This window comes from Sipha flava, unplaced genomic scaffold (assembly GCF_003268045.1).
Source record: "Sipha flava isolate LNK unplaced genomic scaffold, YSA_version1 2_pilon_pilon, whole genome shotgun sequence".
In the NCBI taxonomy this organism is placed as follows: domain Eukaryota; kingdom Metazoa; phylum Arthropoda; class Insecta; order Hemiptera; family Aphididae; genus Sipha; species Sipha flava.
In genome coordinates, this window is record NW_020272972.1 from 1,929,968 (window position 1) to 1,956,559 (window position 26,592).

Below are 26,592 nucleotides of genomic sequence, written 5' to 3' on the forward strand. Positions count from 1 at the left end.
AATCGAATACGCCGCGCATTTTCATTGACGAACGGATTGATAGTAATTTTTATAAGAATAGCATATGCAACAAATGTCATTACCAGGTCTATGATTTGTATGTAACAGCATGTTTTTTTTTGCCATTTTTGATTATTGATTTTGTCAGTAATGTCCACGAATCACCTCATGATGAGATATATAGCGATGTTTTTATTTTGCATGTTTTTGCATATTTTGGATAAAATGCATATTATTGTATATATTGAATAACATGAATATTATTGCATATTTTGATTATAATAATGCGAAAAATGAATTATAGTATATTTCATAATTAATATTTATAATTAAATGTTAATATTTCGTATTTCATTTTAGCTCTGCTGATTAAAGTATAAAACTTGATATTTTTATCAAACATAAATTTTATTTTAAATTATTTTATTTTATTTCTCAATTATATTATACTAAGACAAATAGTCAACCACTGATATATTTCAATATTTTTTTTTATTTTATTTTTTTTTTTTTGTAACTATATTTTTGTGTTTATCTTATAAAAATTTAATACATATTTTTGCATATTTTAGTAAATAAAATGCATATTTTACAATTTTTTATTGCATACAAATCCTAGCCCTAGTCATTACCATTGTACATTTTCCTTACGTGATTTCCAATTATTACTATACACATCATTTTCATACGGAATAAATACATATAAAAACAATATTATCAGAGATCTACATTTGGAATTGTGTTTGAAATATTTAAATTAGAATATTATTTAACACAAACGTATGCGTAATCGTATTTGCGAGACATTGATTTGAAAATTAATAAACGTTGTAACGACTAAAACCGGTTTGTTCGATGGTTTTTACGAGTACATGGCCGTTCTAGTATTCTATGTTTCATATTTTTTTTTCTACCTCTCGAAGTGTCCAAAGATATTTCACTCTGTACCCTCGTTACAGCAGTAATTAATGGTACTTTCCATACTTCAGGTAAAGTTAATTAGTAAATTAATTCCAAGCATAACAGTTTTATAAATACGATTTTCTTATTTATGTTTATTATTTATTAACGATAAAGTCTTCTATTATATACGCGATACACATTAAGATATGCACACACCTCGATAACGTCACCGAGACGAAGCGCATATTAATATAATGCAGTGCAATCGAATTACTTCATTCGTGGTAGTACATTAGCATACGAGTAGCGCGTTACACAAAAGTTGATGATGATGATTTATATGTTCTTAGACGTAACACTACGAGAAAACCAAATTATCTCTTCAAATAATATTATGTGGCCAAGTTGAATTTGTATTGTACACGTATTTTAGCAACACCGTGCTATCAAGATAAACCTCATCGTGGTGTACCGACACGCATTGTACGTGATTTATTATCGCGGTAAAAAGTGTATATAAACACCAAATATTAACTACAAAATTTCTCAAAGGAAATATAATTATATAACATAATATAAACATAAACTTAAGTGTAATCTATATGTAAATAAAATGCTAATTTATAACTAGTGCACCAGTAGCTAATGCAATAATGATCAATAATAATAAATAAAAAAAAGCGTTGCGATGTACAATTGTGGTGCGGGTTTTAAGTAACTACACAACGAATTATAATATACACTTCGAAACACATCATATTTTAATCAACAATGTTAGAAATATAATTCACTGTTGGTTATATGTTATCTTCTGAAATGTTAGGACAGAAAAATTTGTTTTAAGATGGTTTTCGCATTTGAACTTAAACTGCCGTAGTGTATCGACATAATATTTTGAACCATATTTATTTCGTTCGCCATAATATTTCGAATGCGCCCTATATAATATAATATATATTCAATATACCTAACTGTTACATCAAAATGTTAAATTTATCATCAAGGCTGAACGCAATGATCACGTTGTATTTGTTTGTGTCACTTAATATCGATGTATGGTTAGATAATATTATATTATGATATCGCGGTTAAGATTATAAACCAGGACTATAAAATATAAATTCTTAAGCGAATTCGGGTGTCCAGTCGAACGTTGTACGTGATATGAGAATCGATTCGTGTAACGCTGACAAGCAGCATTTTTAAAATTAATTTTAAATATAATTGTAATTTAAAAATGCAATTATTATCTAAATACAGTCCACTACCATACGTTCACATTACGCAAAACGGAGTATCAGTGTCTGCGATTGTGGAGGAAAAAAATAAATATTTTCGGCGTACAACTCGGCGAGTTCCACAGTTCTTATTGTATATAATGTATATAATTATTAATTAATAATAATGTATATAATGTTTTTTTAATGGTCAATGGAATGTCGGTTCTCACCGCCTCCGTTTCGTGATAACATCATGCGACTGGGCGAGTACACGTGAGCCGCTTATTCGATACGTTTAGATGTACGGTTATCCGGCTGTACGTTTTCCGCATGCGACAAAAATACAGTTGACCATGACGATTGATGTGCGACCCGACGTTACAGCTGACAGACACTGATTTCAACATGACAATGATAATCATTTGGAGATCAATGATATTGCGAATGAAATAACAGTACTCCGTCCGCGGTGGCGTGTTGACCTTCACACTACGTGAATCTCATTGAGGCCGTACAGAAGAAAGGCTGTTGTCCGTCCGTTTGACAAAAAAAATATATACATATAAATAAATACAATATTTTCGATGTAACAGGTGTTCGAGATGACCATCGAGTAGTAGCTTATTCAAATCGACGAGACCACGATGGTGATCACTGACCACCCTGGACTTACAAAACGTCTAAGTCTAAGTCTTACCGCAATGACCGCTAAAGCACAGTTTCTGGTGCGAATTATATCACCTTTTTGTGTTATTTCTGTTATTTTCTCGTCGTAAAAATGTGAAACAACTCCGACTGTCATAAAATGCGCACGCTCTTTGCAGAGCGTGATACGATGAAAGGTACGCGATCTACTGCGCAGAATGTTTCAATGATGTTTTGTTTACACAGCAGATACGAAACGAAACGACGTTGTTTCGTTTTATTATTTTCGGGTACACGAGTGTACGAGTGCAACACAGTTAGAAACTAATCAGGTAGTGCTCTGCACGGTCCATTATTTTAAGGACCAGACCGGATTACAAGTTGTACCAGGGGTCCGAAGTCGGACCCGACCACACTTAAACGTTAATTAAAGACCAAAATTGGACTGAACCGACGGCTTCATATTATTTTTAGACCGGACAGGACCAGTTATTAAAGGACCGGACTACCCGATTTTATAAATAAATATATACCTAAAGTTGTAGATGTTTTTCCTATTATTTGTTTACATAAAAATATCTGTATTTAGATTTTAAGTACTATGATTGAGACCGGACTGGAGTGATTTTCATTTATTTTTTTTGAAACCGGACTGGACTGAAAATAATGCATTTGATTTGAAGACTGGACCGAACTACTCCTAAAAATATTGAACCAGATCAAACCGGCAATTCAATAATTTTTGTATGTTTGGACGGTACTAGACCGGACCATGAAGAACACTATCATCAAGTATACAAAGGAAAATTACAACGAAAAGCATAAAATAATTTCAAAATTTAAGTATGACCTACAATAGTGACCAATTTAAAATTTAAGATATTTTGTTTAGTTTTTCTTTTCCTAAATAAATGCGCTATAACACTGCATGGTGGGAATACTCATTATTTACTGCAGAGTTCACTGAAAGTTAATTTTTACTTAATTTTTTTTGAAGTCGGTGCAGAATACACGCGGTTTAAAGAACTTTTTCTCGTACTGACTGAAAATCCACGACAGTATTTTATGCGATATCATAATAATTTTTAAAAAAAAACCAAAAACTAGGGACGATTATGGTTTGGTCTCGACAAAACTAATTTCAAAAGCCATTCGGGATCTCGAATAGCACGCCGCTGTCTTAATTCGTCGCCAGGATTGTTGTTATGGTAACGTAGGTACATTAAACAATCGTAAAAACGCAAATGACTTATACTTATTATTATATCTGCCGTCTGTTGATAAAAAGCGCGTAGGAATGAAAACATAGAGTATTGTTTTATTTTTCATCGGTCGATTTCTGACTACAAATTTATAACGTTTGCGAAAAAAATACGTCCTCGATAAAATATCGCTCGCATTGTACCAATATGTGTACATGAAATAACAGCCTGCACATCCCATAAGTACGCCATACGTATTTTCGTATTCCTGTTTTATTAACGGTCGTATATCATTATGGCACGGCGACGGAAGGGGTAAAAACAAAACAAGATAAATATTATAATACGATTAGGGGTGTATTGGTACGTATACGCGGTGTCTACCCATCAGTAGATATTCGATTTTCGGCGTATACCTAATGTAAAATATTATTTTACGAGTATACGCTTCTAAAATAACAAAATAATAATAATAATAATAATAATTTAATAGTAATATCAATATTTCATTGGAGAAATTGTTATAAACTATGATATCGAACGAAATATTTATCCGTTGAAGATTACAGTGTTCGCTGTGTTTAATGTATTTTGTTAAACGTAATGAATAACATCGAATAAAATAATATGGAGTGTGGGCATTCAGCACGTGGTTCTTAAATCTCGTGCAATTTATAACGCGTGGCAAATGTATATGTTGTAGTTTTATATTTTATAGTCTTGTTAGAAGTGATAAACATGTAGGCACAAACAGAGGTGGATAGGTAGTTTTTTTCTTACAGGGAAATATTTTAATGAGGCCATCAAAATGAAAAAAAAAATTTGCTTTTAAAAAATGTATTATATTTAATCATCCTAATTTAATTTAAATAGTTTAACTATAAAAAAAAAAAATAATAAATTTCCATGAAAAAATTAATGGTATCGAGGGGGTCACCAACATAATATAGGACGAGGGCCCACAGGGAAAATCCCTTTTACCCTATGGGCCTATCCACCCCTGGGCACAAAGGATTAATTACATTTTTTCGTATGTATCGAGAGGAGAAAATTGTCGAGTGAAGCGAGGACATTTATTTTAAGATCGATATCCATATTTTTTTAGTGCGTATACCCACGAATATATTTACCAGTAGTACACCACTAAATATAATATTTTTCTTGTTTTGTTTTTGGTTAGAGATATATAGTTTTTGTAATACAATACTAATGTACGCCGTTTGGCGTTTGTTGAACGCGACGAGACCATTTGCGATTAACCGTACTTTGGTGATTGCAAATAATTGGCTTCTCCACGTGCGCATACATAATATGTATTATATAATATGCGGTATGTGAGTGTGTGTGTGTGAGTGAACAACGTACACCGTACCGATATACCGTATTACCCACACGTGCATACGGAACGATGAAGTGTCCCTACCGAACCCCGACCCGAGTCCACCATCGCATAAATCACTATCCCCAGCATCATGCATCGCATCATTAGAGGTTTCGATCGATTTGATATTTACGGAATTAGTTCATCCGTCGCCCTATGTACATTACACTAGTTTGGATTTCACCACCAACAGGTGTATGTTATAATTTTTAATATCCCGTTCGGTTTCACTGAACTACTGTTGTATATTGTACTGTTACCGTCGTCGTCGACGTGTTTAATTATATGCTAACATCATTCCTGAGACGAATCTAATAGAAACATCCCGGACGGACGTTTGACTTCGGGTTATCGTGAATATTCATATTTGATTTACTAAAAACATCCAATTGATTAGTTTAAAAGCTCTAATCAGTTTTACATTTCAACACGCCTCTTTTTTTCCTTTGCATTTCAATGGTCTTGTGATTACCGTCAATAATCGTCTCGCTTAAAGTTAGATTAGGTAAGGTCTAAATATTTTTAGTAAGAATAATTATAAATATTATAATAAAATTATAATATTTAGAGTTCATATTTGGATCATAGTATTTTTATTTTTCTCTCCTTGGCACTCTCGATTACTTTCAACTAATATTCAACCTCCTGCAGTTTTCCATCTCTATTTGTCTTGATCTACGTCACTTTAATACACCCACCAGCTATACTCATATCGTTCCCAATTATATCCAACTATCACTTAATCAGTTGTCTTCCTTTTTATTTTTTTTGACGATTGTTGCTGCCGCTTTCCTAATTGTTCTATGCTATATTTCCTCTTATTTTATTTACGATTAATGAGACTCCAAACCTGCCTATCCTTATCCTATTTTCACTCGCCGTTCTCGAATTAATATTATTTTTACAAGTAGAATTAATGTTTTTGTCAGTACTATTCAATTTCAACCATATAACTGATATGTAAAGTTTATAAACATTCGAGTTATATTATTTTATGCATAAATAGAGCATTTCATTGATCCAAAATAAATTAGTTATAAACCAAAAATATTCCAGAATAATGACCAAATTTTAACATTAAATTCACAACCTGTCGGACACGTCTGATTGTTAAATCCACCACTGATAAACTTTCAAGGCAAAATAATTGACGAAAATTGCATTCACTTTTGCATAAATATTTTGGATGAAAAACTAGACCGCAAATAATAATCTCTAAATATATTTTGAGACGTTCGGATTTTGAAAGCGAAGATAGTGCACTATTTTATAAGAAGAAGAAAGTGGCGAAGTAAAAGCTGACTGCACACACGTATCATATTTTCTTATCCGATTTAGGAATCTGTAATTTATTATACCAGAAAACGTTGTTAATTTTAAAAATCAAAAAAACTTTTGTCTTAAAAGCCTTGCCTATATATATCTAAATATAATATTCTAGTACACAGATATTTATTATACAATAATTAATAATATTTTAGGGTATTTCGTGTAGTAAAATATACTGTATTTGTATAAATGAGCTCCCCACAAAAAGTTATTTTATCGATTGCAGGAGATATAATTAAATCATATTATAATATATTATGGATATTCGCGAATAAAGTGCGATATACAATAGTGTGTATATATATATATATATATATATATATATATATACCTATCCTGTTTTACTACTTCCTATTATACTTCATACTAAGACTTACCTAAGCACATTAAATTTATGATTTATGGATTAGTGACTTTAAGGGTGTTTAAGTATAATGTCTTATTCGCAAAACTTAATTTTACTTTTAAAAGTTTGAGAAGAACACTGAAAACGTGTGTAAATCGAAAAACGATTTCCTTGTCAGCCTCGAAGGCATAGTAATATTGTAAGTGTTTTATCGAGTTAGAACGGAAAAATGTAGTAGGTATAAGATTCCTTAACTATGTTTGAGTCTCAGAAATATATATGTATCAACAAATTTTATTTTAAATTTTCGGGCACGTTAAAACCTTTAATACGTTTAATTATGTTCATGCATCGCAAAAGTACATAATGGTACTCACAACACTCAATCGTTCGTCATAGCTATTAAAATGTTTTTGTCTAAGATAAAATGTGTGTCAACTACATGTACTTAATATGCACCTGCCGTAAAATAATTTCTATTCACCAGCCGGTGTATCATAATAAATGGTAAGTAAAAATAATGATAATGGAGCAAATCAGTGACGGGGGGAAAAAAAGAAAGAAAGAAAATAACGTTAAAGTCGGTTGGTTGGAAACAATTACTTTCGCGTGCTGTATCGTTGCGATTTGATTAATTTGGATGCTATTAATACAATTGTTAAGCACGGTTATTTTGATTATAACGCTAATTGAATGGGTGGAATTATAATTGAAATAATAGTATTAAGAAATTAATTAACCGAAACGCGCTTCGAAATAAAACGGTCCAATCACACAAACACATATATGTATATTATAAAAATTCAAAACTCTACGAGAAAATTAGATAGTGGTATATTTTCAGTTAATATATATTTTAGATAAAGGGTAGGAGTTACAACCCTCAATCTCTCCCTAGTTGTGGTGACAAGTACTAATAACTTATACATAGCAGTTAGCTATTTTTACTTAAATTATTGTATAATAACTTATAACTCCTTCGAAATACATGTTTTCTGTTTATTAACTACTTACTTATCTTCTTACTATGAAATTAAATCAACCAGGAACATGATGTATCGTTAAATAATTAATGTGGTAACAATCGCAATGTCCTGCACAGATGATCACTATATTTCCAAGCGATTCATGAGCTTTTTTTAAATTGTAATATTTCATATATTCTTAATTAGCTTGGAAATTAAAACATCATAAAAAAAGCTACGACATCACGCAGATAATATTGTTCCCTTTAAGTTTGATGATAGATCATGATAGATCTATTCTAATATTTAAACTATCAATATGAAATTTGTTGTATTAAACGCTGTACGTTTGAAAAAGACGGACACAACACTGGCATTCTCTTGATATTAACTTATCATTGATTTGGACATACATAATCAAATCTAAATCAATATAAATTCACGTATGAAAATGTGGTCTTACGCATGCCTGTACAAACCTATTATATATATATATATATATATATATTTTTTAAGAAATAATTTTCTTGACCAATTTCTTTTGAGTCGTCAGGATATGTGTTGTGAGAATGCCTATTATATATGTGGACATTTAATTTGAAGTGGAATCTTTTATAATGGTTTCTGCAAGTTAATTTATTGTTGGTATTTTTGAGTCTTTGTATAGAGTAGCATTTATACTATGAGTATAGAATACTTTTTTAACAAGCCATAAACATATGGTATAAAAGGTTTGGATTGGGACAATATTTAAAGATTGAGTAGGAACTCGAATTTGAATACTTTACTACCACGTGGATCTAGTGAGAGTATTGTTAATGGAAATTTTATTTTTAAAACTAATTTTTGATTTTAAGATTGATCGTAGTACCAATTTTATCCAAAGTGATTTAAATTATTCAAGCTTATAAATCAATAAATCTGGGCATAAGAATTTAAATGCTTTGACATTTTTTTTTTTAGTACTAAAAAATATTTGGTAAAATATATTTTTGTACCATAAATCTAGATTTAATATGAACGAAATTTTGAAATGAAACAACATTTTAAAAATTACCTAAAAAGCCAGATAGAAAAATTTTCAAAAATTTGTATTAATAATAATAAAATGTATTACATGTATTTATTTATAAATAATTTTTACGTGATAAAAATAGTTTCAAAATATTTAAATGTAATTTTGTTTAATAGAATATAGAGCATGCAATTATTTTAAAATTATAAATTAGGAATTTCAAATTCGAATACACATGTATTTTCATTTAGAAACTGAACAACAAAAAAAAGATAGGTGCTTCAAATGCATAATTCTAAAAGTTCTGCCCGTATAGTTTGAATGTTATTCCGTTATTATTAAACTGTGACCTTATAGCACAGGATTAAACATTTTTTTTTCAATATTCTCAAATAAATTTTGGCGGTAAAATCGCACTCGATAATGTTATCTAATCCTACACATAATATTAATGCCCAATAATGAGATTAATACTCGCTATGATCAATATGTATCATTATAGGCAGAAATCATACTGTATCGTGTTGCACAAGAACATTATTTTCATCTGGGAAATCGATATATTATTATATACGTTATGATTATGATATTATTATTGTATGCCGTAATGAAATACCGAACAAAAAATGTCCAGCGCGGAGACATATTAAAATAATAATAATAGTAAATATAGTTGTACATAGAACTGATGAATTCTGTATATTATCCTCCGTGAAAGGTCTTCGGCTATCTGAAAGATGATATTGGTATATTTTACTACCTATACAATGTGATATTGTTTGAAACTTAATATCGCAATACATGAGCGGGATCATACGTTTAACAATGAACATTTTCATCGATACGTTATTTTCTTTATTTTCCCTTCGCATTCAACCGCAAAACAGAGCCCACATTTTATCTACATTCGTAGTCGTTGTTTTAATTATGCATACGATGCATGTCATAAAAGAAATTATTTTTTGGTCACCAATCATAAACCATTATATAGGCGTCACAGAGAATTACGCTGTAGACTCGTGTCGCTTTGTATAATATATAATTATATGCGGAAAACAATATTATCTTTCCTTAATTTATAAAGATAATTGAAAAAAAATTATTTTATTTTATGTTTTAAAACATTGGTCGGTACGCGTGACATATATATTTATTTTGTTTTGCTTGTTCACAAAACACACTTATATGTATTTATCCAATAGTATTCTTTTGAATGAACGATAACAATCATCATTCGTGGACATCCAAAATGTGCAATATTTTATTCATTTTTTTCAGCTATACACGTCAACAATAATAAATCCGCTCCCGTCCACATGGAAATATATTACACTCGAATTCAACAGATATGACGTACATGTATAATGTAGCGGTTAATGATTACAAATATATATATGTATAATTTTTTTTAATATCAGATATAACAATACTGCGACAAGCGCTATGCAAAGCAATAAAATATTTTTGTAGAGGTGTAAACATTTTCTTCGGGAGATGGAGTGCCTTAAGACAAATAACTTGACAATTTGTGAGCAGTTAAGTCTTCTCGGAAACATGGCTTCAATTCCAAAATCCAATTTGAATTCACCAAGTTTTTGGCACTTTGTGTTGGTTTGCAGCTGCAGGAGGCCACAGCACTGTGTACTTGCGTGTACTATGAAATTGGTTTTTAAGTTATTATCATTGAAAAAAAAAATCGATTTCGGCTACAAAACAAATTCAATGAAGTCATAAAGTACAAGAGAATAATAGTATAATAGATCTAACGAATTTTTATGAATTTCAAGGTGGATACGAAAAAATTACCATTGTACGTTTATAAAATAACTTTTTTATTAATTAAATTATATTGTTTCAATTTATCACACGTTGGAGTATAATATGTATACAATACGTATTGTATTAATTATACTACATTGATAGCTTTGTTGGGAACTTATGACGAAGACATTAATTGAAATAAAAATAAATTTCAAAACTATTTGGTGGTGTGAAAAAATAAAACAAAAACCAAATTCATTCATTTTCAGTTTGTTGAATCGGAAATTGTTAGTTTGAGCAATAATGTAATACAAACTGAGCGTATAAACGGTAAATGACAAACGGCTTTTAAAAAATTATGTTAATTGCTTTTAATTGAAAACACTTGTTAACAGTTATTGTACGCAGTCAAGTTTTTCGATTCATATCAATTATTAACTGCATATAAATTAATCTTGAGTACTATCATCAATTCATTCTCATTATACTGGATTTAATCTTTTATCTTGTACCTATCTAATCATTTAAATGTATATTAAAGCATATAAAAGCATATATAGGGACGAACACTGGAAGTGACTTTGTTTTATACTATTTATAGATCTATGCATGTAAAATTTTATTGGGAAAACAATTTTATTATTATTATTATTATTATTATTATTGTAATAATATCAAATAAATAAGTAAAGGCACGTTTAATATGTATTTTTTAATTGTTTTATTTTCATATTGTATATCAATATTTATTAATACATAAATTCTCCTAATTTTTAAATAATTAATTTACCAAAATAATTTTGTAGGTAGTTTTATCTGCAAAAAAAAAAGGAATCAATTAATATCAAAAATGTATCCAAAAAGATATTTTTTTTATCTAAATGTGAATTGCATTGTATGAAAAAATTTTAGCTCTATTTTCAAAAACTATTGATTGACGTTTTCTATTCAACAAATGTATACGTCTATCTTGAAAATTATTTTTCTTCATCTACAGAAGTAATAGGTATTTAAATAATATATAATTTGGAGATACATTTTTGCTGGTTTGAATTTAATCACTTTCACCATTCAAAAATTTTAATATTTTAGTAAAGGTGTCGTAGCTTTCGTTTTTTGATAATACTTTTCAAAATGTTTTATAAACAAATTTACCTCTTATATTACAATAACTATTAAAAAAAAGACATCGAAAATGCACTAAAAATATAAAACATGCAATTAAAATCGTAAAATAAGCTTTTCAAATAAAAATAAATGTGTAAATGTCGAAATATGCAAAACAAATGCACTAAAAAAGTTTAATTGTTTAAATCGTTGTGTCATTAAATACATTTTATGCTAACTTAGCATATCATACTATATACGACCAATTAGAATGAAAATGCAAATGCATATAAATCCTCGCTTTAGTTGTTCATATGCCACGTTAACATTGTTATTGCACAGTATCGAAACTTTTTTTTTATCTATAAAAAAGAAACTGTACGGTTTTTAAAAATTACGTTAAATAATGTTTTACAATTTAAATGTTTAAATTTTTTATTTCGAGTATATATTTTTTTTTCCATTTGATACGATAAAATAATATAAATATAAAACCAACATTTGTACAAACAGTAACCTTCAGAAAGATCTCAAAGACTGAGCCTTAAATCGAACCAACATTTTTTTTTATGCTATATTCCACAGTAAACTCCAATCGCACACTAATCTTCTGATCACTAAACCATCATCGAACAGATAACCCACAGTGTATTGTCGAAAGGAAATGATGTGGAAACATTTTGCTTTAGCATCTCGCAATAATCAACACACGTGCTGGGGTGTTACTAGTGGATCATTTTCCAACTCATATTAATATTTTTATACACGACATTTATCAAACCTACTTACTGAACATACACATTGTATGGACTGTAGACTGTTTCAGTATAAAAAATAAAAATAAAAAAAAGGATAATATGATACAATAATAGTAATGATATTCCTATTCGATCCACTCTCCTCTTAAACAAGCTTCAGATCCGCCTCCGATTATAGATATCATTATAGTACACGTGTAAACGGGAAAACGATTTAAAACGTGAACACTTATCAAAATATTTCACTGCCAGTACACGCATATCTAAAGCTAACATTTCTGTAAGAAACATGCCTTGATGCTTCCGAAATAGAAATACACACTCGTGTAGCACGTCGTAACGTCGTGTGACGTCGTATAACGTTGAACAACATTAAAAATGCGGACATTCCAACGATTGTATGAACGCATACGATTCCATTGTACTGGAACATATTTTCCTTTGGTGGTTCCGACCTCCACGCGGATTACGGGTACAATCTACAGTTATTCGAATCGCGAAAAAACATTCCGTACAAAACAACGCGGTATCCAATCCGCTCGATCAGTGAGTGGTACGCTGAAGCCCGCCCAGTTATCGTATATTATTACTGAACGCAATGTAACACAAGTAATATTAACGTCGTATCGTATGCGGTGTATCCTTGTGCAAATGAAATAGAATCTAAGCCGATTTTTACTAACGATTTGTGCCGCAACGTGTTCGCGGTGTATCGTTATGAAATGGAATGCTGACGATTGTTCGGATATGGATATACGGAAACGTTTAGCAACGGGAATTCGATGGAAGGCAAGTGTGACGTACCAATGGGCTTCTCCCCACCTATATTAATTGCACAATCGACGTTTTATTCAAAAACTTATTAGAAAATGTTACGCTATACGATCCGCTGCAAAACTACGGCCGAATGTGTCTCTTGATCTCGGCATACATTATAATCAATGGATTATTAACAAACAAAATGAAAAAAAAAAACTTCTTATGATCACATCGATCACCTTATGCGATGTCCTGAAACATATTACAAATATCGATTTTCCTATTGCATACATGTTATTTAGCTTATTATAGATTGTTGGTGAAAATCCGTTATAATTAAATTGTTTGGAGCTGGTGTAATTGATCAAAAACTAAAAAGAAATTCACTGATTCGTTCCAAATAAAATATTTCTTACCTCGAAACTAGATCTATGAATATATTGTACTTTATATGATAGGAAGTTTCTAAAATGCACACATCACGAATATTAATGTGTTCTTTCATTCAAATACGGTTGACGGCATAGAAGGAAACGTCCCCGAAAAAATTAAAAGAAACATTAAAAACTTGCTGAAAAGTTAGCCATCGTAGTCATTATGTTAATAACGTTCATACCATATAATCTCTTATGCTATTTTGTTCAAAAATAAAGTTATTGATAACCCTTTTCAGAAATAGATTTAAACTCATATAATTATTTCGTTGAAGCGCGTTTTTAATACTGCTACTGAAGTCTCCGCCGAGTGCCATAATTTAATATATCTCAAACGATGTGCGACACGAAATGATGCATACGCTACGACCACGGTTTAGTGTCAACCATATACGTGCCTACATACACACATACACAACGACGTAGTAAGTATGTAAGCCGAGTAGTGGATCTGAGATATTGCGTATCTTAAGTTATGTTGTTTATCCCGTAAGAGACTAAGAGGGTGATATTACCGCCGTTATTAATAAAATGTTCGCTTTCCAAGTGACTATCCATTATTACCTACATTGCAATACACACGTCGTTCAAGTGGTCGGCCATAGGGTGTCGTAAAAACCTTTAACGAGTGATAAGAGCTGTCTCAGAAGCACTTAAACACACACACACACACACACACACACACACACACACACACACACATGATTGTATTCAAACACACGCATCAAAAGTCTTAGATACAGATAAAAAAAAAAAAATTAAAATGAAATTTTTGGTTCGAGTTCGAATAAATACGCATACTACTTTGCTCTTGCACCAGTGAAAGGTTGACGTAGTAAGGATAACGTTGCGTTAATAAAACGAACGTCATAAAAATATGTACATGTTAACGCACATTTTATGTAAAGGAAACACAAATGGTTTCAATTTTTTTTTTCTCGAATAACAATAACAAGACCATACTTGCTATTGTTATGTTAGCGTATTAAACATCAATAAAAAAATAAAATTACGGGGATACGCAACCGGTATAAGATATTAAGGGAAAACAAAATATAAACATGATAGTTTTAAACCTTTGTCGGATTTATTTCATGACATTCAAATGCTGTTACGGGCGTATGTAAATGTACGCCCTTACGACTATCATAACACGGTGGGGGGGGGGAGTCGGGATAAAGTATTAGAATAACTCTTATTACAACCATCATACATAGGCACCTGTAGTACAGTTCCAATGGCTAAATACAATTATATCTAACAATCCGGTGGGAGACCGGGGGACACCTTGACGGCATAAGCGCAACTAGGGTATAAAGTCTGGGGGAGGGCTACAGTCCTGTTACCAGAACTTAAAATAACTTGTAGATTACCCCTATTATTAAATATCATGTTAATATAATTTAGATCCTGAGCCAAGGTAGATTTACTGCAGTGAGTCCTTTTTTTATATGTGACACTATATAGTGTTACATATAATATTAACTCACAATATATATATATAACTCACAATATTGTGAGTTAAGTAGTTAAGTATGTTGTATGCAGTATGCCATGTATAACATGGAATATTTTTAAGGGGCTAAGCCCTCCTCGCCCCCTAGATGTGCCTTTGGTTGTCGGTGGACTGATGGTTGATCAGAAAACATAGACGCGGCCGTCGACAGCCGACTGCGATAACGACTGCCACGCGGTCCTTGTCAGGGTAGTTCCGAATAGATCAATATTCAGATGCGTTTCAGTCCGCGTGTAGAAAGCACCTTTACGCCAGTTTATAGTTTAATTTAGAATATTTTTCATAGTAATTTGCATTTGATTTAAAATTTAATTAATATTTTTAACATCTTATTAGACTTTTTATCACCAGAGCTGTTGAATTACCGGCACGCAACAATGCACTGTGCAGGACAATCACGTACATGTTGTTTACGTGTGTGACTGGCAGTGTTCTCAGCATACAGTGCGCTAAGGTTCGACGAGTAAATTTCAATAAGGGACAGGATTGGCATTGTTTCGTTTGAGCACGTCATATTATGTTATCTTTTCGCTGTACTCGCGTGTCTATGCAGTACTATGCTCTTCGCGACATTTTGTTACGACTTTGTCCTCTTTAACCGCTTTAGAAGAAATATATTTTTCCAATGTATTTTCGATAAAAATAAATAGTGAATAAAGTATTTCTAATTCTTAACATATGTATTATAGGTATGAACTATATTATTTAAATTATACGTGTATATATTTTAACTATATTTTATTTATAAACTATATAATAAGAACTCATTTTAAATAATCTCGTCAATAACAATAAATTATTTCTATGTATAACGATCAATTTTTTTCAAAGTATTTCTTCCTTTATTTTAGATTCTGAGCGGAGCAAAGAATGTAATGGTTTTACAATGATATTTATTTCTTTTTCTTTTTTATTCTGTAAACACTTTTTCTCCCTCTAAACTTGCTCAAAAGTATCAAGTGTAGCATCTTTTCTGAAAGGTAATGTTCTTGTGCTGGTACTTTGGGAAGGTAATTTTTCGATTTTCGAATCGGTACTCGAAATAAAAGCTGTTAAAGGAAAAAAAACCTATGATTTCACTATTTTATAATATAAAATAATTACGGACGACGTTTTCTACCAGAAATATTGCTTTAAATGAAAAATGACAAGTGGTTTTTTTTGTTGTATTTTGCATTTTGTTCCTTACGATTTAAAGTTCGGAAAATTTGAGCCATTTTTGAGCTACTTATAGACATTTTAATTTTGGGAGTTTTTTGTTGTAATTCGGTTAAAAACATTCGTAAAAACTTGAAATTTGAGTTGTTTACTTAAATTATCCTTACCTAAACATGGTAAAATTTTCAAAACATTTGAGCGACTTTTGAACTTTTCCTTTTATTTTATATTTTTTTTTTTTTTTTATGATATTTCCTAATTATAAATTATAATTATTAAATAATTATATAAATTACACATTTATATAAATTGTTCTTAAGCTGTTCTTAAAACGCTTTGTTTATCACCATAGAAACGAATAAAATTAAATAAAAAAAATTCCCTCGTCTGTTCAGAATCGTTTTTTATCGAATACAATTATTGCATTCAAATCGAATATAGTAAAATTACTCTATCCTGTCCAATTTTTTTCATATTCAATCGCAATTTTATTAATTTTGTATACACTTAATTATGAATTTTTAATTCGAAATCGATCATACATTACACATATATTGATACTCCAGACAACGCATTAATTAATTAATTCCTATATATAAACAATTTGTTTATATAATAATTTACGAGAGTATGAACCATTTACTATTTTTTATTTTATTGTTTCATTATGAAATATAATTACGCTAGTGCTGCAGTACATAATTTTGAATTTAAACATTGGTTCTTAAAATATAAATTAATTTATTGTTGAATTATCGATGTTACAGTTGGACATAGGTTTTAAATTTTTGAATTAATATATTTCTTTTTCCGAAAATTGTACACATGATATTTTAGGATCGTGAAAAGATACTTTCGCAAACCTGTAATATTTTCAGGGGTCGCAAGTGCGACCCCAAGTGACCCTGAGTCTACGAAACTGCTTGCGCATTCTCTGCCACTGCTTTTGTTTTCAATCGATGGAAGTTTATACGTGTTCAGTGCCACAACGGCGGTCGAACGAGGAGTGAAGGAAAATATGTCCTATCTACGGTCCGCCGACAGGATTCATAAATAAAACCAATTCTCGGATATTTGATTAAATAAAGCAATTACCGCTACTGTCGGATGGCTATGATGATGCCTCGTTCGTATCGTTTTACCGTAGTAGAAGTACGAGTTAACATTCGGGTGACCGTGATCCGGGTATAAATGAAACATTTAGATAACGTTCAAATACGTGGAATAATTTTCGTCTCCGCACTCGTATTGTAAAAATCGTGCTCACATGCAATCGCGTGCGTACCGTACCTGAGTGCATACGAAAAGGAATCGATTGACCAAAAGTAAAACTTTATAGGTGAAAGGCTTAAAGTTTAACGTATTTCTTTTTTTAATTACCGTATGGTTACTCACTACCGCTTCAACTCCGAAGGTTTCACACACAACCTCACACTCACACTTGCCCTCTACCGGTCGAATTATTTAATAATACATTTGTTCAAGTGTCTTTTTTTTTTCAGTTAAAACTGATTAATCTAAATTAATATCTGTGGATAGTTTCATTCGATTCTTGAAGATTTTTTACAAAAATGTTGTATGAAAAAAAAATCGAAAATCTGGTCTCTTTTTATAAGCGTCCTCGCATATAATGTTTGATTACTAATGCTATAATAAATACGAGGGGTACTGTGATTGTATAATGCACATTTTAAAACAAAGATCGGTTAAAATAAAAAAGAAACAGACTCAGAGTTAACAAAAATGAGGGTTTATTTGTTGTTTACAATAAACAAGAGTATAAAATACTCGACAAATCTGCAAACATAACTTACGTACGTAACTATGTAATGCACATTCGTTATTATTTTTTATTTTTTTCGCTACATTTCAAAATTCCCAATTATTCAATACAAACATTTTGATTTAAATTAAAAAAGTGATAGGTACATTTTCGAAAAGTTTTCAACTGCTATATTTATAATATAGTCGCGCTTAGACGTCTCATTGTATTTGTGTTTAAACCAAATCATATGGACATTTATCATATAGGTTAATTGTTTATAATAATAAATATAAAATTATATAAAATATTAATATGAATTTATTTAGTTGGTTGAATATTATATTTAAGTTAATCTAGCAGCGACCTACTTTTCAGTTATTAAATCGGTACCTTGTTATTGATCAAAATGGAAAACAAAAACTTGATAAAAATCTCAAATCAATATACGCAGCTGCAGTTTTAGTTACAACCCAACAAAATTAGAAATTGATTATAAAGCTTTTTTACGTGAAAAACGTACGTGATATAATTTATAAAAGGATTATTTTTTTAATCTGAAAATCAAACCCCAATTCACATTATGTGCTTATTGCTAAAAAAAAAAAAAAAAAATTGCTCTTTCAATAGCACAGTACAATAGAATGTTGTGTATGATATTCGTCTATATACGGACATTTTAACATTATACCTACTTATAAATCACTGGATAGTAAACCCAATTTATTCAAGTTCATGAAAAATGTGAGCAACACAAAAGTAGGCAAAATCGTTGTAGTCACTACATTATACAATGCAGCAGGCAATACCGAAAGTAGACGTATGCGATGATAGCACCGATAACAATCGGGACAGCAGTAAGTATTGTGTTTCGTGCGTCAATAGAATTACTACCGAAGGAATTGAGTGCCATGACCGTATAGAAGAGCAGGCATGCCCAACCCCCGAATGCACTTAAACCGTCCCGTGAGTATTTTATAAAATCAGACATTTCTATAAGTATTAAATATATATATGTATATATATTTTAAAAAAAAATGTTACTTTAATGAGTTTTTAAAAATTGCAAATCAATATAAATATTTAAATTCTTAATTTTATTAAATGAAAAAAATGATGCATTCAACGTTCAAATATTTTTTAGAAATAAATTAATATGAAATTTGGGCTTGTTTTTCTTCAACCAATATTTCAATACTTAGTGTAAAATGTGTAATATCAATTCTTAATAAGAAATATAAATGTTTGATCAAACAAGATCTGTCCGAACATTTAGCGTAATTCATGCGGGAAAACATGTGTTCGGAAATATATGTAGAAACAAATGATGTAAATATAGGCATTGATAATTCTTTTATTTTTATAAAATCATCAGGAATTTTTCGCATGCAGTTATTGAACGATGAAAACAAACAAGCGACTGGCGTGGAAATATTCAGTATTCTAAACACACACAAAAAATCGTAAAGTCGTTTTTAGTGACCACAGATCATATAATATAATATATCTATTGAATACTTCATCAAAATAAACCTGTATATATGGCCTTCAGTATAAATATAAATTTCGAATGTGGTCTGCAAATTAAAAAAGGTTTGGGCACGTCTTGTGTGGAATATAAATTTTGTAATAATCTATGTACGTAAGGTACGAGTAACGAGTTTAGCACAATGCGGAAAACACGTTCGAGCGCCCAACTGTCGTCGGATATAATTCTATCCATCTATCTAAGTATATATCATACGCTCAAACGATTTCAGTTCATGTGGAAGATTTCGAGGATAATGCGATGCTGTGGAATTTTTCAATTATTAAAATGTGCGTGTTTAACTGCACAGAACACACATTGGATTGCGAGCGTATTCTAAGCGCAAACATAAACGTCATTACGCGTAGGTAAGGTAATCGTTAAAAAAAGGTTTTAAAATCGTTGCGAACGATTTTCTTCTCTACTGTACCCACGAATTCATGGTTCTGTAGAAAAACACCACGAACCATATTATAGCAATACGCGAAAACGACGATTATTTTTCCAAGATTAAATTTCGAATTCAGAGTGATTTCAATGAATTTATGTCGTAAACGCAGTGCGCTGCTTAATTCAAACACTGTATAACGTGGGGGCGTATTTTAGGGGTGACGAAGGGACGATCTCCCCTTCCCGGATTCTATATTTAAGGAATTGATTATATGTGAGATACCTACACATTTCAATTTTTTTTAGTATGGATCATTTTATAACGAAATCAAATTACACGAATACTGAATTGGGTTTTTTGTCGGTTCCATACTTAGTGAAAAAAATCAAATAAAACACAAGTGTAACTTTTAAAACACAGATATGTGTTGAAAAAGAACTACACAAAAATCGACTTTAAGTGGATATGGTATTAAATTAAAAAAAAAAAAAAACCACAAATATCAAAGATTTACCTGATTTAAATATTACCAACAATTTTACTTGTAAATTTTAAGCCTCAATCATGGGCGTATTTGAAGGGGGCGTAGGGTGCATTCGTCCCCCATGCCTCGTATTTTGGTTGAATACAATATGCACATATACTTACTTAAAAAATGTAATGTATAAATAATTAATAATATAAATTACTAGTCTATCATTATAATATGTTATCATTATAACAGATACATGAGCTGTGGGTAATGAACTGTAAATTATTTTTAAGTTTGTATTGAAGAAAAATTAGTTTCGCCCCTCTGTAGAAGTAAGTCTACGCCCCTGGTATAACGCCGACGTTCTAGATGAAATTCGAAGAATCGGGATAAGTAATAGAAGTAGATTGGTCGCGGGATGCGATTCGAGAGCACCGACTAACGAACTACCGCAGCACCGTTTCCCCCAATGGGAACCCTGAACGCTGCTGGTAAAACGATACGTACCAACACGAATTTCCGTAATATATTGAACGTGGATAACAGTACTCATGGCTGTTGTTCAAAAGAAAAATAGTAAATTTATTAACACGTTTCAGCTATAAAATTATTAAACAGTGACCTATTGTTATCGTACTATTTTTATACCATATTGGATGAACATCTGATACGTATTTTTTTTTATTACAAATCACTTTTAATAAGCAATTTTATGTTAACAAACACACACATATACAACGTGAAGAAAACATAAATACGCTCATCTCAATTATAACATTGTAATCAATACGATTACTAAAATAATAAAATATAATTACGAAGTTTGATCTATGGAAGAACATTATTTTTGAAATCGTATATGTTTTAAATGTAATTACATATTTTTTTTCGTATGATTTGATTATTTCACATTCTTATTGGTTAATCCTATAATTTTAATGTTCTATTTAAATTCAAGTTTTGAAAATGAATGTTCAATCGGTGTTTCACTTGTAGAAAATAAAAATAGGATTTTTATACGATTACATGGAGTGAATAATACAACTGATAGAAAAGACCATTGAGGTATGTAATTACTTGAATTTAATATTATTAAAACTAAATGTATTAAAGAAAAAAAGTGGATTTTGAGGATCATTGATTAAAAAAAAAAAAAAAATGTCTTATAGTGATAAGAAAAAGCGATCGGTTAGGAGACAGAGAACGCGATCGCTGGTAAACCGTTGCGTCGTCGGTTCAACAAACGCGTTCGAGTACCTGGATGTTACATTAGACAATACTAAATAAAAAATCATTAGTTATACGTAATAAATGTTCAATATTACTGTACAAGCAATGACTACGCCTTCTATTTACTTAGGATTGCCCTATCTGGGGTACCTGTGCAGCTACACACATAAGAAAACTTCAAATTTTCCAAAATGAAGTATTAAGAAAAATTATGAACGCATCGTGGTTCATACGAAACGATAACCTACACAAGGACCTCCTAATAATCGAAATGCAAGAGCCTACAAGCCGCTCTTGCTGTACATTACCATAGTTCACTTCACAAATCAACGGGCTCATTGCACTTCAATTTACACATACGTCCACCGTCTCAAAGTCGTCTAAAACGCGGTTGTCCACACTATTCGCATTAGTTGATCATTTTATTTTAGTATATTATTATAAATTATATTACGTCTAATTATACCCGTCGTCCTCGCGCTACTATGTTATTGTTTTATGCAATGTCTAACCGAATCGAAGTACTTATTACAATTGCTTATTATTACCGTTAAGATTATTGTCACGGTTGAAGTAGCCAAAAATGACCGATTATGTAAACATCCGTAGATACAGATAGCCCTGTTGAAAAAAATCAGATGCTTGATATATACGTGTAATATAACTGCGTTTGCAGACGACCATACGAGGCAACGGCCGTACACGCGTACGAAACCCACCCGGTCGTTTCGCCGGCGAAGGGACTGTGTGGCCGCTTAACGTTCGGGTTAATTTCTACGGAGAAATCCAATAAAAACGACCGGAGAACGGCCAGCACGGACGTTGACCGTTCCTCGTAGCCGCCGCCGCCGCAGCGTAACGACTGCGTATACGCCGCCCCTCGTTCGACTAGACTGGTGTGTTGGCGCCGGTGTTACCGGAATCGCATCCACCCCGTCTCGGACGCGGAAAGCGAAGTGGAGAAAGAAAGAAAGAAGAAAAAAAAACAATAAAACATTAACAATTTATATGTATAAAACGGCTCAACCACTCGCCGCCGAGAGCACTAGCAGCTTTTTTTTTTTTTTTTATGTTGCTTAAGACCCCGGAGACGTACGAATAGTTCCTCCGGGTCGCGAACGAAAATCGGGACTCAATGTAACCTTTTACGACGAATCGAGTCCCGGAATGTTTTACGGTACGCACCAATTAAGTCCCGTGATATTGATATTTTAGGTATAATACTGATCGAGTCCATGTTTTAGTACCAACTGAATCCTGTCAAATTTAAAAAAAAAAAAAAAAAGAACATTTTCCTTTCCGTTTTTACAGTTTTACAGACTCTGGACTGTCTGTAACAAACAGGTTCTACAGGTGTGGTTGAAAATTAATGTTTTTTTTTTTTTTTTTTTTTAATTTTTTATTATCTAATAATGTAGGGTAATGTATTCAAACCTAGTCATTGTGTTCGATTGCAACAGCTGCGTCTGATCTCAAATTTCTTTTTCTTTTATATAATTTCTTGTTTTATATTAATATGAACTTTTCTAAGTTTTATAAATGTTTCGCGTTGAACATTCATCAAAATATTTATAAATCGGTAAATGTTTGGATGGGTTGAATAAAACATAGCATTGACGATTTTCGAATGAAAGGATTAAAAACTATTGGTGGTCTTCGCCAATGAATATGTAAATTATGCCAATATTAAAAACGCATAACTGTGACAATAACATATAATTTAATACCACGTGACATAGGTTCCGCTGTGTCTGGACTTTGGATGGCCGATTTTATATTTTACTCGATTTTACAACAGATACGTATACTAGAAATATCATTGTTGACAATGGTATTGCGAACGGAATAAAATGAGTTAAATCGTCGACGTTTGTTAACTAAATTACATACGAACAGTGTTTTGGCCCGTGCGGAAAATGTGTTCGCCAATATTAATACCGTGTAATTCAGATCATTGTCAAAATGTTTGTCATAAATTTATTTATTATGCGGTTTTTCCGTCAACATACCGATATCGGTTTATTATTTGTACGACTTGTGGCATATAAAATACCATGCGGAAAACCAAATATTGCACAGTACCTATTTTATCTGCATGGTAGGAAGACCTACCGCGGGCTGATTTGCACTTTGCAGGAAACAGACATTCCCCTCAGGAACCTCGTGGCTTACGTGGTGATCAACGGTGCGTATTCCGGCGTCAGATCGTTCGTTAACCCGGCACTCCCTGTTCCCGTCGAAGTGCGTTCGTTGTCACGGTCTAACCTCGTATTATTATGTCCTTAAAGACAAATCTAAATTTTGTCATAAAATTAACTATATCGTCATTACGGCAAACAATTTTTATTTTTTATTATATCCAACGCTTCAATCTCATAAACAGGCTTGAAAATGTTTGTACAGTATAGTGATTGACATCGAACAAATTATGTACCTATGCAATGAATCAATGAAAATTTGATTACAATTTAATCATAATATTTGGTATTGGATCGAACTTGTTTAAAACTAAATTTTATAACGATCTTTTTTTTTTTTTTTTTTAACAAAATTCACAAAATTCTCTACATATACAATGGTAACAGTAGACCCATCTAAATTAACTTTGAGGCGATTTATGCCGAAAACTCCCTCATCTGGTACTTATATTTTTAATAAAAATAAAATTAGTTTCATCCTACTTTTTTTTTTTTTTTTTTGCAAATTTCTGATTACAGCTTTATATTTATTCAAAACTTTAGTGATTTTGTGTATGTGTGTGATTTCGTCACCTAAAATATTTCGTTTAATAAAATAATACTGTGTCTTCACTCTAAATCTCATTCATCAACAGCACTTTCCTCATGGTTCTTATAAATACTATTTATTGATCATAGAAATACAATATTAATGAAAAAATATATATATACATATAACACTAAAGAACGTTATCGAAATCTTATATGTAGCTTTACATTTTATGACAAAGTTATAAAGAACGTTTGTGTATATGCGTTTTGTAACGAACGTTTCGTTAAATCAAAAAATGCAATAAATTTGGGAATATTTTTGTTCTTATAATTCTATTAGTTATTTTATATTGACTGAAATATACAAATAATTCATTTAATGCGATTACCATAAAAACATGAGTTGTACGAGTCACATTTGTTGTATAAATGTTTACTATACCAAGTATTAGTATTTCGTTTTCAAAAGAAACATTTAATACATACATTGATCGAGAAATCGAGTGTTTTTAACTTTGAGAAAATCACCTTGTATAATATGTACACCGAAAATAGAATCAAGATTAAAACCCGACCACATTTTATAAATATATACGAGTAGATACGCAGACGTTGTAATAAACAGCAATGTAATTGTGTTTGAACTCGTTACCTATCAATGCCATTAATGTTTTCTAATATATTGCATACGAATGAAATTGAATTTCTATTAATTTAACAAGTACATTGGTGAAACTTATTTGTAAAGGAGTAAACGTTTTCTGTTTGATATTCTTAACTTAATAACTTCGCTTATGAGGAGTATTCTAACACATGTATATGTTTAAGAGTGTGTGAGTATAAATAAAGGAGAGTAAGGTTCACTATTATTTAGTAAATATATACAACTAATCTTTATAAACGAACAATGATAACAGGACTAGCATAATTATTAAAGAACAAAGAATTTAACAAGAAAATTAAACATTATATTAATTTCATATTCTTTTGTCAATACGATAATAATTCTCTCTTCTTAGATTCAGGACTATGGTTGGTTTCGCATTCGAATATGCGCTCTTCGTTATTTCCTGTTTCCAGCTCACTTCTTCAATTTTGAATAACTTAATAGTCTAATATCAAAGATAATTTACTCCACGAATTAAGTTCTCTAACCTTCATTTTTCTCTTTTATTATTCTATAAACTAATTTGTATTTGTGCCTTGATGTGACCAATCACAAACTATCGTCTTGTTTTGATGGTTTTGAGTGTCTCTCTGCATTGATTAATTTCACTGAATATGCTTTCGTTGGTACGATTTTCTATCCAACACACTCAAAGCATCCTTCTCCGACATCATATTTGAAACAATAATGATTAAGAGTTGTGATGTTCAACAGTCATTTCGATTTTTTTGCAAAAATATTATGGTTTTTCGATCAAAAATTGTTTAGCTTTTTTATTATTACTATGAATCTATAAAATGAATTATGAGACCGAGCAGAATATAAGTACCAATATTTTTCCTTTCAACTAAATTACAGCAGTTAACTTTCTAAGGGAATATGTAAACATTGTACATGCGTGTAATTCAGTGCAATCAATAGTTCGTATCGAATAAATAAATAATAATACTACATGAACGTTATAACAATTCTTAGAGTTATCCGGGCGGTGATTATTTGCGAGAGGTTTTTTTTCGATATTTCAACCGTTTTTAATCAATTACGAGTATATTGCTATGAATGTATTCGTAGATAAATATAAATATATCAAACGTAATAAACCAAGAAAATGCTAACAGTAAAAAAATTAAAATATCGTGAAAAACAAGGAGATTTTAGATACTACACTAGATGGTCGAATATTAATTAATAATACGGATGGTGAGGCTGGACGTTTGGATGGATGGATCATTCTATATATCAATAAATTATTTTTATAACCTACTTTATATTATTGTATGTATCTAATAATTTCGTAATAATGTTATTTAAATA

The 26,592-nt window shown here is 30.9% G+C and overlaps 1 protein-coding gene across 1 annotated transcript in view; it reads right to left on the reverse strand.

Annotated features, from left to right (window-relative positions):
* Positions 1–26,592, reverse strand: part of LOC112686155 (frequenin-1) — a 176,647-nt gene that overhangs the window by 28,002 nt on the left and 122,053 nt on the right. The window lies entirely within an intron of this gene.